The following is a 14,913-nucleotide window of genomic DNA, read 5'->3' as shown; positions in this document are numbered from 1 at the left end:
TCTCATGATGGAACACCTCTGTGAATTTGTTAAATATTAAGTATAAATGTCACCGGGAAAGGTGGCAGGAACAGCTAATGTTTCCCCTGAAGAAGAGAAAATTGAGAGGTGGAAAAACTCCTCAAGCACATAAAGGGCTGCCAAACAGAAGAGAGGGAAGAGTTGGTGTCTGCTGTACCAGAGCTCAGGAGTAGAGATGGGCATGAAGAGCAGGACGAACAAATGAAAAGCCACGAACAGCCCAATTCGTGGTTCGCGAGCAAGTTGTTCGTCAGACCCCATTCCCGGTGAACACGTGTTTGTTCCAAGCCCTCTTCATGGCATTCATCAGCCGTTTGTAGCGGGCCGTTGCCCGTGTCTAAAACTAAGCTTCAACTAGCCAGGAGAAAGATGGATCTCTCTCCAGGGAGCCGAAAGCAGTTAGTCTTTAGACCTGTCAAACAGATAGGTTCTTTGAACCAGCTGTTTATCAGTACATTTATTTATATGGGGTTCAATATTGCTTTGCAACTCCTTATCAAACACACAGACACCAATCTAGAGTTTATTTCACTTTATTGAAAATATACCCTAGTCTTTTAATGAAGCAAGTAATCAAAATATAAATGACTATTAATATGAATCCTATAACAACAGAACATAGAAAGGCAATAAGAAATAAGTTCACTAACATTTCTTAATAAATCCTAAGTTTAACATTGCTCAAAGTTTCTATGAAATACATAGGTAGAGATAGGTTCTCACCTAGATTCTCCCAAGCGATCTCTTCCATCAGTACCCTGCTTATTCTATCTGTGTATGCAATTATATACCTAATCATATGCAAATATTTAGGGTCTATTCACATGATAGCACAAACAAATAATGATTGGTTTGACACTTCACTGAATATTCATAATTTCATAGTACAGCCTTCCAATTAGTTAAAAAATTATGTCATAGTCTGATCTGCAAGAGAATACTATAAATCTCTGACAAGTGTCAAGAAAAGGTTAAGTTGGGCGATCACCATTGGTTGAATCTCAGATAGAGGAACATCAATCTCAGTAGAGTCCACTATTTTAATTAATTGTCAAAGGATGTAAGCACACCTGCTGAATTACCTTACACATAGAAAAAATACACTGAAAGTTCATGCAAAGTTTAAAAGTTCATCTAGAGAATAAAGAAGCTAGGCTTAGTATTTTTCAGTATTGATTATTGCCATATGGTTTTAATATATATTGGCATAACACGTTCATAAAGCCAGACAGTCTGGCACCTTTCAATCAATTCCCCTGGCAACATAAGCGTGGACTGTCTGAACTCTTTCTGAACTCCTTCTGGCTTTCCTTCTGGCTTGTAACCTCTCAAAGTAGCTTCCAGCAGACAGTCCAGCTTTTGCCACTGTGAAAAGACAATGGCAGGAAAGGGAGGGACCCATGGAGCATGCCTTTCCCTGGATGCAATCTCTCTGAAACTTGGGGGTCTTAAGAGGACAGTGAGGACTATGTCCCCTGCAAATTTGGTGGGCGTTGGACATTGGGAAGGTCAGAAGAGAGGAAAGATTTGGTGTCTGCTGTACCAGAGCTCAGGAGTAGACGTAAAAGCCTAAAGCAGACCTCAGCTAAACACAGTGAGGAAGTGACTTTTTTTTTTGACATTTTTTATTTTTTATTAACTACATTAACTAACAATACAAAGGGAAGACAGGAATCAAGGGGAAGAAGGGAAAAATACCACAACAACTACAACATGTAACAGCTATACTACACAAAATGTTTTCCCTTCATACTGCCATTATTCAAAAGTTAAAGCTTTATGTTATATTGATGGAGTGGTTGACCTTACTAAATGCAAATTACAGTTTAATTTCAAGTTAAATTTTTCTTCCCCTCCTGGGTCCCGGACACAGTTCTCTCTGAGCAACTGCAGCCGCAGTGCTCGTTTCCTCCCCCTCCCCCTCAGACTTCTCCTTTTCGTCTTGCTTGGTGGACTGGAATTCTGGATTTCTGTCCTCAAAATCCCTTAGTTGATCTTCTGATGATATCTTAAAGGCTTGATCTTTGTGACTGAACCAGATTCCTTCCGGGAATAACCATTTGTACTTTATTCCACGTTCTCTCAGAAGAGCTGCGAACTTTTTATACTTAAAACGTCTTTTCCGAACTAGAAATGGGACGTCTTTCAATATCTTAACTTTGTTACCCAAAAAGTCCAAATCCGCATTGTATGAATTATATAGGATAGTGTCCCGGATCCTCTTAGATGAAAAATCGATAATGATCTCGCGCGGCAACTGACGCTTCATTGCATATTTTGAAGTAGCCCAACGGGCTTCCAAAATGGCGCTTTTTACTTCTTCTTTAGTTGCCCTCGCGGGTGTCGCCAGTAGTTCCGAGACAAGACCCCGTAAATCCTCGTTTTCCTCCTCTTTCACATTCTGGAGGCGCAAAATTGTCTGTGTTCGTTCCACTTGTAGCCCGATCAACTGATTCTCCACCAGTTTAAGCTCTTTATTCGTAGCCTTCACGAGTGACGCACTTTCCCGAGCAGACTTCTCTGCCCCCCCCCGCTGCTTCCTTGATGGTTTTCACTTCGCTCTCAATTAAGCCCACCCTTTGATCTGTTTCATTCAGCTTGTCAACAAAGGGTTTTATAGCTTCACCAACCGCCCTCCGTACTACTTCCTCCAGCGATTCTCCCTTTAAGGCAGCCGAAACTGACTTGCCAAGGGCAGGACTTTGTTTTTTGTTGCCATTTTAGGGGGGGGGGGGCGCCAACCGAATTTTGAAACTCAGCAAAGGGGAAGAATGAGCCTTCTTAGCTTCAGATCCCACCTCTCCTTCACGTATGCTTGTAATAACAGAAGGAATTCGCTTACTTGTAGGCTCTCGCCTAGTTCTGTTCTTTGCCGTTTTCCATGGCCTGGCAGCACTCGAGGTGCCGCGCACGTCCGCTGGCCTCCGTAGGGACAAATGGGCAATTAACCCCCCGCATTGATTCCGGGGGGCTCTTCCCGCAGCGTCCCGGACCCAGCCTCCCTCACTGGGAGTTTTGGGGGCTAATCTTCGCAGATCAGCCGCCCGGACAGGGTGCTCGGCTGCTTCCTCTCGAGCCAGCGAAGAGGAGCGTCCGACATGGCTGAGAAAACGAAACCGAATCACAGTGAGGAAGTGACTAATGGGCAGAGGAGCTCGAAAACAGGTCCATTATCTGTGCTGAAGGAAGGTTCTCTTTCATGGTGTTCCTGGACCTGAGGCTAGAGAGTCCTCCGAAGGGGATGACTTAATCAGGACTTTGAGCTTGAGGGCTTACGTGGCTCATTGAAGCCCTCTGAGTCTATGATTTTATATACTTAATTCAGGTACATTGCCTACCAGATGGGATAAAATAAAAATGTTAAAATAAATAGCACTTTGAAGAACTTCTTGACACTGGTTCTAATTAACCACCAGGAGCAAAGTACATTATTGCTAAAATCAGGCAATGACCACATAAACGAACCCTTAACACAGAAAGCTAATATCCTGATTTGGAGTATTTTTTGGATCTTATTTATAAAATATTCTTATATTCCTTTAATAGTCAATTAGGTTGCTGAAATAAAATGGTGGTTTATATCTGTGTTAAGGACTGTGTCCAATTAAACTCTGTAAATTCTTGTAGACAAGAAGTTTGCAAATTAAAACACAGTACCCATTATTTTGAAGTCAAGTATCCAAATTTTAAACCTAAGTTTCCAAATATAAAATAAATTATGGCATTTAATGGAGAGCTGAAGATCTTATTAGCTCTCTCCGTTCACACAGAGAGAAGCAAAAAATAAAACACAGCCTGTAGCTTATAGTTTTTCATCCAAATTTCTTCTCTTTGCTGGTTCCCACTTGATGGAATGGACTGTCTGAAGAAGTCAGGAAAGTTCCCATTCTCCTGGCTCTCTACAAACTAGGCAAAACTGAATTATTCAAGAGGGCTTTTTTACCCAGAGAAAAGGTCTATGCTGTAGGGAAATGGTTCAGAGAGATGTGTTGGTTAAGGGATAGGCTGTAGACTCTGCATACTGAATTTTGCTGTAAGCATGCTCCTACTGGATAGTTTCCAAATCATTTAATCTGTCTATTATGTTTTGTTTCAGCATAGTTTCTGCTCTGTATTAGGTATATGATTATTTTCATAGTCCCTGTTTTATTGTATTGTTTATTGAATGTTCCAGCTGTTCATTGTCTTGGCTTATACTGTGTAATCAGCCTGGAGTCTCAGTAAGAAAGGCCAACTATAATAAAAACGTAAGTATGTTAACGAAAAATAAATTAGACAGGGGAGGAAATGGGCAGATGTCCATAAATGATATCAAGAAGAAAGCAATCAGGCCTCCAGCACCAGAGGGAAATTGCATGTTGAGGATATGAGTCTGTTCCCTCCTCACCCCTCTAAAGCCTGTATAAAAACACCATCAGGACAAGATTCTGCATCCAGTTTCTTAACTCATCTCTTGATCAAGGACTTCAGAGAGTTTGGTAAGTACTGAGGACAAAGCTTATCAGGATAGGTTAGATGGCAGGAACTGGCAATACTGAGCCTGGAGAAGAGTAAAGAGGGGATATAAGAGCTCTCTTCACATAGATGGAGGGCTGTCACATAAAGACGGCAAGGAAATGATTTCTGATGCTCCAGAGCAAAGATTAGAAGTAGTGGGTTTAAATGACCTGGCAATAGATTTCAGTGGAACCTAACGAGAACATTCCTAATTGGATAAACAGTTCAAGAACAGAACCCAATATCTTTGTGGAAGAGAGCTTGACCTTCACTGGATGTCTTTAAATGAAGCTAGACTGCAATCGCAGGGGATTCCGCAAGCAGGCAGTTGAAATAGATGGCCTGCAAATCCTCCACTCCATTTGGGTCGTTGCATGAGCTGACGAGTTTTTGGAGTGTGACAGAGCTGCTGCTTGCTACTTGCTAGCCTTTGGGGAGAGAGACAGAGAGGGTATAATTGAGCTTGGATTTTGGGAATCGGGAAGGATCTATCTCCAAACTCAGTGGGCACTTCAGCTGAGGGCTCACACAGTGTTATTAGTGCCTGATCTGTTCAGGTCTGTGGGAGTGGTGAGCTAGGGCTCTAGTCCGTCCCTCCCTCTGGTGCCAAGGCTGCTGCCAGGCCCTGGGTCCAAGCTCAGTGGGCACCTCAACTGAGGGCTCACACAGTGTTATCAGTGCCTGATCTGGTCAGGTCTGTGGGAGTGGTGAGCTAGGGCTCTAGTCCCTCCCTCCCTCTGGTTCCAGGGCTGCTGCCAGGCTCGGCTGAGGGCTCACCAAATGATTATTATTATCATAGACATTATCATCATTATTATCATCATCATCACTATTATTATTAATAGTCTCTTTGCCTGTTCTGTCCAGACATCTTGGTGTGCTGGGCTATGGCTTTAGCCTCAGCACCTGATTCCAGGGCTGCTGCCAGGCCCTGGGGCCAAACTCAGTGGGCACCTTGGCTGAGGGCTCACACAATATTATTATTCCCAGGTCTGTTCATGTCTGTGGGAGTGGTGGGCTAGGGCTCTAGTCCCTCCTTCCTTCTGGTGCCAGGGCTGCTGCCAAGCCCTGGAGCCAAGCTCAGTGGGCACCTCAGCTGAGGGCTCACATTGATTCTTATTTATCAGTGCCTGATCTGGTCAGGTCTGTGGGAGTGGTGGGCTAGGACTCTAGTCCCTTCCTTCCTCTGGTTCCAGGGCTCCTGCCAGGCCCTAGGGCCCAGCTCAGTGGGCATCTTGGCTGAGGGCTCACACAGTATTATTATTGCCTGATCTGGTCAGGTCTATGGGAGTGGTGGGCTAGGGCTCTAGTCCCTCCCTTCCTCTGGTTCCAGGGCTGCTGCCAGGCTCGGCTGAGGGCTCACCAAATGATTATTATTATCGTAGACATTATCATCATCATTATTATTATCATCACTATTATTATTAAAAGTCTCTGTGCCTGTTCTGTCCAGGCATCTTGGTGTGCTGGGCTGTGGCTCTAGCCTCAGCTTCTGGTGCCAGGGCTGCTGCCAGGCCCTGGGGCCAAGCTAAGTGGGCACTTTGGCTGAAGGCTCACAGTATTATTACCAGTGCCTGATCTGGTGGTCAGGCAACTTGCTGTTCTAGACTCAGGCTCTAGCCTCAGCCTCTGGTTCCAAAGTTGCTGCCAGGCCCTGCGGTCAAGCACAGTGGGCACTGTGGCGGAGGGCACATAGAGTCATCTCCTTTTCTGTCCTCCTTAATTCTAGTTTGGTGGCAAAATGAGTCTTCCTGTTGTGTTGGCCAGCAAGGGTGGTTGTGGGATGAAGTGCGAGGGGAGTCCTCCTGGTTTACTTGGGGAAAGCAGTATTGGGTGTGGCTCAAAGGCAGCATAGATTCCTCCCGCTCCCCCCAATTCACCTGTGGAGGCTGTGGAGGAGGCCAAAGAGGTCTTTCTGCAGGGGGGAGAGAATCTCTTTCAACAGTTTGAGGATGGGGTGGGCGACGCATCCCTGGAGGAATGGTTTGTGTGCTATGAAAGATCCCTCCCATCCGCATCCCAAACTCTCGGTGGTGTCCACCCCTCACCCCTTCGTCCATGGCCAGCTCTGCAGTGCAGCCTGTAACCGTTCATCCTCCTTCCCCTGGGACAGTTAAAGGTCCATGTTTCAATACCTCCATATGGAGGCACTTGATCCCGATTCCCCATTGATTCCCGATTCCCCATTGATCCCGATTCCCCATTGATTCCCGATTCCAGGATAGATCCTTCCCGATTCCCTCACCCCATCGTCCGTGGCCAGCTCTGCAGTGCAGCCTGTAACCGTTCATCCTCCTTCCCCTGGGACAGTTAGCGATCCATGTTTCAACGCCTCCATATGGAGGCACTTTCGGGTCCTTACTAATGACCCTTGTGTGGTGCAGTGCCATGCCTGTGATGTCTTGGTGCGCAGGGGCAAAACCCCAAAGCACCTGTCTTCAACGGCCCTGACTCAGCACCTGGAGATGCACCACCCAAGCCTATCTCCCTCCTTGCCAAGTGAAAGATCCATGGGGGGGGGGGTGAAAGGGGGCGACCAACTCTTCTGAACAGGCATCAGTGGAAGGGTCACTTTGCCTGAGGGTCACGCTGGTGGGAGCAGAGCGCTCCGGCAGGCCGAGCTCGTGGAGATTGTCCCTTCATGGTCTGGGACAGTGCTGCTTAGAACCTCAAGGTTGATGCTTCAGGAGGCAGGCCTTCATGTCTTGGCAGAGACGATTGCCCTATATGGCTTGCCCCTATCCAGTGTGGAGTGCATGGCGTTCTGCAGGCTACTAAATCATTTCGCCCCTAGGTTCTCCATACCGTTGCTGCGCACCCTTGCCTGTTGAGTCCTGTGGGTATCTCAAATGAGGGCTGGCATGTTTGGGTCAGGTTTAGCCAGGTCCACTCCCACTGCTAACAGGCTTCTGAGACCTTGATAGGCCTTCCTGGAACAGCCAGATCATTATGACACCTCCTTTCTGCAAAGGCAGGAAAGTGAGTGATGATGGTGGCAGCCTCCTTTGGGCACTTGCACAACAGCTCATGAGCTGTTGCACATATATTTGAGCTGCATGGTGTCCCTATCAATTGCAAATGCTGAGCCCACTGAGCAGGGGGGAATGGGTCCCTAGAATTATGTCCTTCCCGCAAAGGCAGGAAGGTGGTCAATATCAGCTGCTGCTGCTTCTGTCCCATTTCTGTCTCCCCCTCTCAGAAACCACTCTGACCCATCCAATAATGTCTCCTGTCCTGCCCATCCCCTTCTTTTCACAAAGGCAGGACAGCAGGTCATGTCTGCCCCTTCTTCATGAGGGACTATCCTGCTGCTGCTCCCTCCTTGGTCACAAGGAACAGCTCCACTGAGATCACACAACCAATTGTATCATATAGGGATACAGTCGGTTGCACAGCATGGTGGCTCCCCTGACAATGGGACTGATGGGACATCTTTCAACTGGGTGGGAATGTGTCCTGCAACTCCCGTCCTTTCCAACAAGGCAGGAAGGTGGGTTGTGTTGGCTGCTGCCAGAGCAATCCTCAGGGGGACACTCGAGTTTTGCCTTGAGACTTCTGGGGGAACTTGCCATTTCAACCCCCCCCCCCATGACATGCCAACATGACCCATCCATAGATAAAAGTATTGAAAATAAAAAACAGAGACAGATACAAACATTAGAGAATGTATAAGTAGAATGAACAATACACTGGAATGTATGTGCATACATGAAGGAATGTCTGTTAACAGTGAGAGAATGGTATATAGTGGGGAAATTGTATGTAGAAAACGATAGAGATTGAATTAGAAAGAGAGGGGACATCACCCACCCTCCAGCCCTCGCCAGGAATAAACACACACTCCTGTAAGGTCAGGCGGTTGCAGGGGGATCTTCCCACTCGCCCTCCACAAGACATGCCCTCTCCCTCCCATCCTTTCTGGCAAGGCAGGAAGGTGGGTACTGTTGGCTGCCACTGTATTATTCCTCAGTGGGACCCTTGGGTGAGGACCCGTGGTTGCTGGGGGATCTTGCCACTCCCCCTCCACATGTCAGACAGAACAAAATAGAGAGACAGATAGAAAGATATATGGAAAAACAAAAACACTGGGAAAAGATCAACACACGAGCAGACATATAGATGAAGATAGAGAAAGGAATGTAGAAAACGATATAGTTATAGAAAGAGAAAAAAGACAGCTAGAGATGGAAAGAAATAATAAAGGGCAGATATATGTAGAAAGATATAGATTCAGATAAATAGTGGTGGAATCAGATAAGAAACAGAGAGATAGAAAGTTGCAAATAGTGAGAGGGCGATACAGAGAATCAAATAGAAAGGGGCACAGAGACGTCAACTGTTCTAGAACTAGAAACAGAATGCGAATGCAACAAAGATATATAGAATTGAACAGAACATGACACGTCCATGGAGAAAAGGATTGAAAATCAAAAACAGAGAAAGATACAAACATTACAGAATGTATAAGTATAATGAACAATACACTAGAATGTATGTGCACACCTTAGAGAATGTTAAAAGTGAGAGAATGGCATATAGTATGGAGAAAATAATAGAGATTGAAATAGAAAGAGAAAGGACATCACCTGCCCTCCGGCCCTTGCCGAAAATAAATGTGCGCTCCTGTGAGGCCAGGCGGTTGCAGGGGAATCTTCCCACTCCCTGCCCCCGCAATGACATGTCCTCTCTCTCCCATCCTTTCTGGCAAGACAGGAATGTGGGTGCTGTTGGCTGCCGCTGTATTATTCCTCAGTGGGACCCTCGGGTGAGGACAACTGCATGTAGAAAAAGATAGAAATAGAAAGAGGGGAGACATCACCTGCCTTCCAGTCCTCACCAGGAATAGCTGCACGATCCTCTGAGCCCTGGTGGGCAGGCACTTGGGGGGTGCCCCCGGTGATGGGCCAGACCCCCCCACCCCCTGAGGGGATGAGGGATGCCGCCTCCTCCCGTGCCCGCCAGGCCAGGCAGCTGCTATCAGCACCCACCTTCCAGGCCTCACCGGGAATAACCATATTCCTCTGAGGTCCAGTGGGCAGGCACATGGGGTGTGCTGCCTGTGATCATCCATAACCCCCCTGCCCCCTGAAGGGAAGCAGCACGCCACCATCTCCCCGTGCCCGCCAAGCCCGGTGGCCACCGTCATCACCCACGTTCTGACCCTCGCCGGGAATAAACGTGAGCTACTCTGAGGCCTGGTGGGCGGGCACATGAGGGTGCCACTAGTGAGTGGCCATACCCCCTTCCCCCTGAGGGGAGGTGGCACATTACTGCTTCACTGTGCATGCCAGGCCTGGCAGCCGCCATCAACAATCATTTTCCAGCCTGTGCAGGGAATACACACATGCTCCTCTGAGGTCTGTTGCGCAGGCACATGGGAGGTGCCACCGGTGACCAGCCAGACACCCCACCCAATGAGGGGGAAGGCACTGCCTCCCCATGCCCACCAGGCCTGGAAGCCACCATCACCACCCATATTCCAGTCCGTGCCAGGAATACCTGCATGCTCCTCTGAGGACTGGTGAGCAGGAAACGGGGGTGCCACCAGCGAATGGCCATACCCCCCACCCCCTGAGGGGAGGAGGCAGCTGCTGCCTCCCCATGCCTGCCAGGTCCAGCAGCTACCATCATCATTCACTTTCCAGCCTGCACCAGGAATACACATGTGCTCCTCTGAGACCTGTCTGGCAGGCACATGGGGGGTGCTGCCAGCGAGCTGCCAGACCCCCCCCCGCCCCTTGAGTGGAGGAGGCATGCTGCCACCTCCCCGTGACCACCAGGCCCAGCAACCGCCATCAGCACTCACCTTCCGGCCTGCGCCGGGAATACATGCATGCTCCTCTAAGGCCTGGCAGGCAGGCACATGGGGTTTGCCGCCAGTGAGTACCCAGACCCTCTGTCCCCTGTGGGGAGGTGGCACGCCTTCAAGTACACCCCTTGTACACTGGGCCAATGTCAACCAGTGGCTCTAATTGTATCGAGTGGGAGTTTTCTGGCGGCCTCGGATTGAAGAGGGTATAACTCCAAGGTCCCTATTGCAATCATGACCAAACTTGGGTAATGTCTGGAGAGCTTCTTAAACACTGCCCAGGAATATGGGCTCTCTAATTCCAACGGGGGCCGGTCTGACGCACATGAACCACGAACTTCAAACCAGTTCGGCAACGGGAAAAGTTGGTTTCAGTTCGATGGTTCGGGTTCGTCATCGGCACCAAACCACAAACTGCCAGTTCATTAATTTTTTTTCGGTTCATGCCCATGTCTAGACAAAACTCACAGAAAACTAAAACTAGAAGAGTTAAAATAGGCCTGTTATTTCAGGATGATGATAGAAGTTGCTGTTCCCACAATGAACGGAATCGGAACCATCTGGCTCAGCCTCTCTCCTTTGAACTAGAGGGTATCTCATTCAGGAATAAACCTAGGTGCTTCAAATTAGACTGCTGGCTTCAAGATAATTATGACTGCTGTGGTACCAAATATAAAATGAATTGGAACATTCTAGCCCTGCACAATCCCTGGAAAAAAAAACCCTCAGAAAGCTATAAGCCTCAAAATTGGCCTCTACTTCAAGATGAGGATGCGAGTTGCTAGAACACACTGCCCCAGGTTATTGGCAGATCTTCCCATTTCCACTGAAAGTTGACAGTTGCAGGAGTTGGTGGTGGAAAGTCCCGTCAAGTTGTATCCAACTTATGGTGATCCCTGCTGGGATGTTCAAGGCAAGTGATTAAGAGAGGTAGTTTGCCATTGCCCCAGCAGGCCAGGCATTACTCATCCAACAGTATAGCTTGGAGCTTCAGCATTGGCCCCCAGCTTCAGTATGATTATGAGATGTTTAATCTTAATTGTGTAAGGAATCAGAAATTCCTTGCTGAGGTTACTGTGACAAATTACCAGACATTATCTCCCAAAGAAACCATTGGACAACCATGAGAAGCCATCAGGGGGATGCAATATAGGCAGGGAGAATGGAAAACCACACCTCTGTGACAAAACAACATGGATGCAACAGCTTTCTTGACTTCTCTGAGCCTGTGTGGTGTAGTAGCGAGAGTGTCTGGCTGGAATCAAGGAGATTCAGGTACAAATCTCTGCTCTGTCACTGGGGGTTGCTGGCTGACCTTGGGCAAGTCATACACTCTTGGCCAAACCTACCTCAAAGGGTAGTTTTCAGGAGAAAATGGAGAAAACCAGAACAACATAAGGCTCTTTGGGTCCCCTTTGGGAGGAAAGGTAGAGTATGACATTTGTTATAAATATAACTTTGCTCATTCAGTATTTAAATTACCATTAAATATGACACACAAGAAACTCCAGCATTGGTGTGAGGGGCAAGCAGGGGTAGAGTCCCTAGTAAAAAAAATAATAAAAGACAAAACGTATTTGTGTTATTTATTAAGATGTTTTCTAATGCCTACATTCTTATGGTCATCATTCAGTGTCCTCCTCTTTAAAGCAGCGCACCTGGCATTCGAAATAGCCAGTGTCTTTTCTCTTGCAGCTCACACTTTATGGGTCACCATTTCTATGAATATGTAGGAAATTCCACAAGGCTCTCAATGGGGTGTAGACTGTAGACATTTTTATGAGAGAATGGGGTATTTAAAGGTTTCTTTTAGTACATCAGTTCTTAATTGTAATTTCTAGGAGGAATAGTGGTACATAAATATTTTAATAAAGTAACACATAAAGACAAAATGGAAAAGGGGGGTCAGCCAAAAAATGTTTCCCCAGAAATACTGTGATTTCTTTTAAAGGGAGGACCTGCTAGATGTTTTGAGGGAGGCTCACCTGCAGGGTTATGTGTAAGTTGCCTATTGCATTCCACAATCATTACCCTTTGCATTGAGATATGCTTCTTCTGAACTTGGAGGTTCAGTCCAAAACTGTTGTGAGAAGAAACTATTCAATAGGTTTGATTGAGTTGACCTTTCCCACTTACACAAGAATAAGATTACAACTTCATTTTCCTAAAAATTAATGCTTATTCCACAAAAGGTTTACAAAGTTCAGATATTGCAGAAGTTTTTCAGTGTTAATTTTAACATTTATGTATTTTTTTTACAATCACTATGGTATTTAACAGTAACTCAGGATATGCTACCTCTGAACTTGGAGGTTCAGTCCAAAACTGTTGTGAGAAGAAACCAGTGATTGAGTTGACCTTTCCCTCATACACATACACACACTGAACTAGGTGTTGTCTTTCCAGATCAGCAACCAACTCAAGATGTCTCTAACCCCATTAGAATCAGCATTGCAAACTATTGCCAACATTTTCAACCAATACAAGGAGGATGGAAGGAATCCTCCCACAGTCACCAAGGAAAGAATGCAGAAGCTGATGAAGGATCAGCTCCCAAATTTGATACAGGTGAGAGGGGAGTGGGTTGGTTCATTGCGTGGAAGGAAGTGGCCTCCTTAACTGAAGTATTTGATGTGCAGCTCGTTGGGGGAGAAGAAGGAAGATCTTGGGTGGCATTCCAGCTGTTCTCTTCAGAGGTCCATTGGAGATGAAAGCAAGCGAGCTGGGTGAACATGGACGGAATGAGGTCATGGGATGCATGACTGGTTGATTTGCAAATTGTGAGCCCTTAAGTGGTATAATCCCCTTTTGTAAACTTCCAAGAGACACCAGCAGCCAATAACTTCACCCAGTGGTCCCTCCCAAGCTCCATGAGGCTCAGAATGCTTGGCGACCCACCTCTCATAGAGCAGATGGAGAAGGGTTTCAGCCAGGCATGGCAGATTGATGCATGGAAGTTGGTTTCATTCTTTAATTTTGTAATTAATACCCAAATTGATTGTATTGTTGTTTGGTATGCCTTTGTGTCATTCCTGAATTTCCAGTTTCATAACTTGACTTCATTATCATTTCCCTTTTGTTTCACTGGAAGAGACACGTACACCACACTGTCAAGTCTGTGCCTTCTTGTTTTTCTACCCCAACGGAACAACATACAGAGGGATTGTAGTACTCCTCTAGGACATCCACATGGTCAACTTTCAGACAGATGAAATAAAGGTTTCCCCCTTTTTGAGACCATGAAATTCACGCATATTTAACATCAAAGTCTATTGAGAACTGATAGGAAAGATTTCAGACAGTGAAATAAACAGCAGAGTAGCCCGTTAACCTGAAGAACTGTAGAAAGAGACTGAGGCAGACGGGTGGCCTAAGGAGGGTAAGACAGCTGGCAGGCGGCAGCAGGAGGACCCTGAGGTAGGTTTGCTCAGTTAGAAGATAACTTTTGGAGAGTTTTAGGCAAGCAGAGGAGTGCTGACTGGAGGGGAAATATGGCAGAGCAGGGTGAGCATTGAGAGGAGAGAGGATGACCAAGTCCCACCCCATTTCCCTCAGGACTGGAATACCTCACACATGTACGTGATCCTAGTGACTACAGCTTGCAGTTAAGGAAGCCCAGAGCCTCTCTCCCCTATCCCTTTAAGGAACAGTTTTTAGAAAACCACCGGCTGCCCTTTAAAAGTGAACTCAATAGAGGCAGAGTCTACATAAAAACAAAACCATAGGGTTTCCTCTCAATTGTAGGTGCTTTAGATGGAAACTTTGTGTTGCTTTCATATTAATTGCAATAATGATAAAACACTCCAGAACTGTGAAACACTCGCCATAAGAAAAGAGTCTAGATTAGACTCCATGTAGTTGACAATGGTGCAGAGGATGGAACTTTTAACAGAATGTGAGAGACAAGAGTTCACAGGGTTGTGATGACTTAGGCAGACATGCTCCCCTTGTACCTATTAAGCATGTTCTTATTATTATGCATATCATTTTATTTTATCATTAGGTATTTTTTGGGGGAAAAAGAAGAGTAACCTTAAGGAATGTTTAGACCATATCTGAGCCATGCTTGGGTATTAAACCTTTGTGTTTGGACTATTTCTACCTAGATAATCTGGAAGGGTATCTAAAGGACCTGTGATATATTAGTAAACCATATAACAAGCCAAAAATTTCCATTTTTTATCCACTGCAGGAAAACAACCCAGGGACTTCTGAAGAGAGCCACAGATATGAAGTCAAAGTCAGTTTTGATATTTTCCAGGAACTCGCTCTAGTGCTTTTTTCTAGGACCATTAACAGAGCAACACGGTCAAGGCTATAACCAGACAAAAATACCCGTGTATGATTAAAGTCTTATCCTCACTCATACAGTTAACAATACATTTATTGAATTATTTCTTATTGTATAGCCAGAACTCATACCACATTATACAATACAACTCTAACTTCAACTCATAGTCGTCATACATACTCCAACCCATCAATTAAAGTGTCTTGTGCTCAAAATCCTATTATCCATACTATTAAAGTGCAATTGCTATTCCATGTCACCTGACACAATTATCTTATATGGAGTCAATTTCGCC

The 14,913-nt window shown here is 46.0% G+C and overlaps 1 long non-coding RNA gene across 1 annotated transcript; it reads left to right on the top strand.

The window, feature by feature from the left end:
• Positions 1-4,387: 4,387 nt before the first annotated feature.
• Positions 4,388-14,604, top strand: LOC129345954 (uncharacterized). The gene is made up of 3 exons (XR_008598669.1): positions 4,388-4,499; positions 12,734-12,895; positions 14,520-14,604. It is a non-coding gene; the product is annotated as an uncharacterized LOC129345954 (long non-coding RNA).
• The last annotated feature ends 309 nt before the right edge of the window (positions 14,605-14,913 follow it).

The sequence above is a fragment of the Eublepharis macularius genome, chromosome 1 (assembly GCF_028583425.1).
Source record: "Eublepharis macularius isolate TG4126 chromosome 1, MPM_Emac_v1.0, whole genome shotgun sequence".
Taxonomy (NCBI): Eukaryota; Metazoa; Chordata; class Lepidosauria; order Squamata; family Eublepharidae; genus Eublepharis; species Eublepharis macularius.
This window is presented reverse-complemented; position numbering and strand designations above follow the sequence as displayed.